The sequence below is a fragment of the Atta colombica genome, unplaced genomic scaffold (assembly GCF_001594045.1).
Source record: "Atta colombica isolate Treedump-2 unplaced genomic scaffold, Acol1.0 scaffold250, whole genome shotgun sequence".
In the NCBI taxonomy this organism is placed as follows: Eukaryota; Metazoa; Arthropoda; class Insecta; order Hymenoptera; family Formicidae; genus Atta; species Atta colombica.
The window spans coordinates 470,754-475,323 of record NW_017259349.1 but is presented as its reverse complement, the minus strand read 5'-3'; the positions used below and the strand labels follow the sequence as shown (position 1 = coordinate 475,323).

Here is a 4,570-nt window from a genome sequence, read left to right as displayed (position 1 = left end):
CTCTCTCTCTCTCTCTCTCTCTCTCTCTCTCTCTCTCTCTCTCTCTCTCTCTCTCTCTAACTTTATTGCCGACTAAAATTTAGTATACATTTAAATTTTAGTATACATTTATTAAATTAAAATTTTCTGCGTTTCAATTTTCCTTCAAATCAGCATGAACTTTCCGGACAACCCAATATCTATATCCAAATATAAATTAAAAAGATTAAAGAGGAAAGTTTTATTGCAGAACAAGAAATAGAATAAAGTGATCTCAAATTAATGTAGAAATGTAAACGATACTTTTTTTTCGAATAATTTCCGTTATTAATTACCGAAATTAAATTAGAGAGATTAGTCTATCATATATAATTAAATGTTTCCTAATATATTCCTCAAATCAATTAATAATGCGAGTTTGACAAGAGGCAATTAAGATAAAGGGACACATTCGTCGCTATAAATTTATCAATTTGCACGATCGATATGAGCGGGAAGATTGGTTTAAAACGCAATTTAAAAAGGAAACAAATATATATTTTCGAGCCGAACCTTTGAACGCATGGAATTGTTCGGAATGGCGTACGTGACGCTGTTGGATATTTCTACCTGCGATCGTAACGATACCACTAAGTGTGCCCGCTCGATAGAAATCAAGAGCACATTCACACGCACACACAGGTTTCCTCTTGAAACAATATTTCGCTGATAAGAGCTATTATAAGCCATGACAAAAGAAAAAGAGATTATACGCAATTGCAACATACTAAAAGTTTGATGGGACAAAATCATAGCTCTGTTTTAAAATAATTTTTTTGCTAAATCGTACATTGATTAGATCACAGACATTGATGAGATATTTCTCATATAGAATAAGAAAATGACAGAAAAGAAATTTCGAAACTTATTTATTATATAATTATATAATACAAAAATATATGAATAAGTAAATATGAAGTTAAGAATTTCATTTTGAGTAATTATGTTTATCTACATTTATAATCATTATTTGAATATAAATTTAAAATAATGAAATTTGATTTTATGACTTTATTAAAAATTATTAAATATATTAGTATTATGCTATAACACATTAGAAGAAATTTTATAATAAAGTTCTAATAAATAAATGGTGGATAAATTTATATAAGTTTCTTTCTCTATTAAAGAAGATTAATGATATTTATTTTCTCTCTCCCTTTTTTTCGTATTTTTTAATTCTTGTGTAGTCTCTTTTCTGTTTGTATGACACATTTATTAATTTAGTAAAATTATACTAGTAAAAGTTATCGTCTCCCATGAAGCATCGATTACAAAAATAGATACAGTAAGTTTCCAACGGAATCATAAAAATTTTTTTTTTTTTCTAAAACCCAATATTTCGACAAAGTAACAATTTGATAGGAACTTGAAAACGCATCGCATGTAGTTTACATAGTACAGTTACGTTAAACTACCTGCATACAGAGCTTTAATGGGCGAAGTTTGGTGATTGTTCAATTTTATAATCATGTTATGTCGCAGAGTAAGCAAACAATACTCGACAAACAAGACGCGTGATGTATAATACACGAAAGATTTTTCAGCGACGCAATGACGCACAATCAAATTCTGACAAACATTAATATGAATAAAACTGTTTCTTTAAAAGAAATAAAAACTATGTTACAAAACACTTAAGCTATTGAGTAAGCGTTGAGTTCAAATACCTAACTAAGACATTCCTCACAAGTATATAAGATAACGATTCGGTATTGTACATAATTCATTTTTTTCTACATAATTTCTAACATTTTGAATTCTTGTATGTTATACAGTGTTTCGTATAGTGTTTAATTTTATATATCTCACATTAAATATCTTAAATTAATTCTTAATGAACTATGATTTTTAATTAATTGATGATGTTAATTAAACAAAATCAAACAATTAATTTAATAATATTGTCATTTGATAGCATTAAATAAATGTAGATTAAAAATAATCCACTATATCTTTGTGTAAAAACTTTTTTGCACATCATGGATTTCGTGCATTCCCTTTAATTGATTTTAGACACAGCCTTATTATTTTATAAAAAAAAAGTTCATGGCTGTACATATATAATAATTATGATAAATCTTTGTCCACAATAGTTATGGATAGGACAAACAAGACAGATAGAAGAAATAGAAGGTAAGAGGTTGAAGATGCAAGATTACCTGAAGATACTAGGACCGATACACAAAGCGTCACGTTGTACATCGGCGATGGGGAGGCGCTTGTGGTACCGCCACGCTGTCAAAATAAACGGCACTATCGCGATTTATCTCGTTTCCCATGATAATAAGAGATAAAACTGCATCCTTACATTAGCTAGTATATCAGCTAAAATGATAATTTCAGTCGTCGGATTCGCCAGGAGCGCGTAGGGCCGCTCCTACTCTCTTCAGTCGTGCCGATCTATGGATTTCCCCGAATAAATCTCTTTGGTTTTGGGATTCACAAAAATGAGCCAATAAGCTTATTTTAAACCGAAGTGCATTGTGTGAGATCGATTACCACAAATAAGTATAACTCAAAAAATACACCGGAAAATATCGTTTAATTTCGTGTTTATTTTATGATTACCTAAAAGAAATTCTGAAGTGTTATTTAACGACAGTGTAAGCAATTCTCAAAATAAATTGTTCGCAGATTTTCATCTAAGAAAGCTATTTGATGTGTATGAGGGGAAAATTTACAGATTTACAATTAAAGTAAGTAATTCATGAAACATATAAATGTGAATGGATATTTAGTCTCATAAAAAAGAAAAACGCAGAAAATTGCAAGCAATCAGCAACTCTGCAAGCGATGACATAAATGAAATATATGCACGTTGAGAATTACTGCATTATGCTTGGAAATTAATACGTTACAAATTTTCGTATTTTTCTAAGGCAAACACGATGGAAATAAAAATCGAACAAGCAAAGAGGATTTACGTCACTAAACGGGGCGCGAACACGTCGAGGCCATTTTCTTTATCAGCCATGTAGAAGTCCCTTATCATCATACACGAAAAAAATACAGGTGTGTGTGTGTGTGTGTGTGTGTGTGTGTGTGTGTGTGTGTATAGATGCGTGATTGGCGTACGTGTGTGTACGTGAAAATCCGTATCACTGGGAATCTACGCGAAAATGATGTCTTATTTACGCCTGTTGACATCATACAGTTCAAAGTATACTGATATATATGGTGTCGTAAAATTATCGAATGTTTTTTTCAGTATAGCTTTTCTGATCTACATAGAGGTTTTTTTGTATTAATGAAAATATCGATATTTTTATTGCTTTCAATTGTTGCAATTTTAATTGTTGCTATCGCTATAATTAAATTGAATTTAAATTAAATTTCACATGTTATTTAAATTAAAATTTTATTAAAATTGAAAAAAATAGATTCTTTTCAATTAAGTGTTTAAAGATTTATACGATTTTAGCTTGAAATGATAGTTTAGCATTGCACTGTTGTTTTACAATAACAGATTAAAGAAATTTCTCAAGACGCAACACAACAGATAATGATAGCGCTAAGTTCTTAGATCTTATTGAATACTAAGAAGTCAATAAAACTTTATTGCAATTTGTCATCGTTTTGTAACCAAGTATAGTGCACGCTCGTGCGCTAAAATGGCGAACATAGAAGTCCTTTATGGTATGTGTTTAAATGACTCGACGGTGATGTCTCACGTCCGCAAGGCGTGCAAAGAAGAAGGTTTTACAGCGCAATTACTGAAATTTACAACGAGACAGAACTGTCTCAATTTTAACGTCGACGGGATTAACATCGAGCTACAACCGCGTTGTGTAAATACAAGTTTCATGTTCATTGTTTTCGTTGCAAATATAGTGCCCGTTTGTCATAATATATCCGAAAAATAGATTCTAGAGAACAAAGATATTTACAATACTTACAATGACTTAAAAATTTCAATAAAAAATGTTTGAAAAAATATTTTTAAAATGTCAGAATTATTATTATTATCTAAAATCATCTATCCTCAAACAGAAAAAGTACGTACATGATACGATGATTATAGTGATGTTTGCATTTCTGCAGTGTATAACGACGAGATCGACATTTTTTATTTCAATATTTGTATATCGAGCGTTCGACTTGCACGAATGGAACATCAAAACCTTGAAAAAATGATTTATATCGTATTCGGAACCAAAACTCGTGCTACCTTTTTCCAAACCATCTTTGATGATAACGAATTTTTACAAAAGATTTCGTTAATAAAATCCATTATAATATATACTGTTAGAAATGTAACCACAAACTTCCTTTACATGTAAATGAAGTTCGTGATTACGAATGAAATTAAAAGTAATGAATAATTTAACTGAAAATTAAGTTACAGTTACTTAAATGTAATGAATGTATACATTAAATTTCATGTACATGTACACAAATATATTTTCAGTTATAAATACATTAAATTTAATGTAATGTCAGAAAATTAAGTTCAAATTGTGTAACTTAAAAAAGTATATTAAATTTCTTGAAATTTTTAACAATGCTTTGTATATTATGTGTTCATTCTTATTATAAATAATTCAAATTT

At 29.6% G+C, this 4,570-nt stretch overlaps 1 long non-coding RNA gene across 1 annotated transcript; it reads left to right on the top strand.

Annotated features, from left to right (window-relative positions):
* The first annotated feature begins 2,377 nt into the window (after positions 1-2,377).
* On the top strand, positions 2,378-3,123 carry LOC108688972. The gene is made up of 3 exons (XR_001931819.1): positions 2,378-2,506; positions 2,656-2,717; positions 2,901-3,123. It is a non-coding gene; the product is annotated as an uncharacterized LOC108688972 (long non-coding RNA).
* Positions 3,124-4,570: the final 1,447 nt, after the last annotated feature.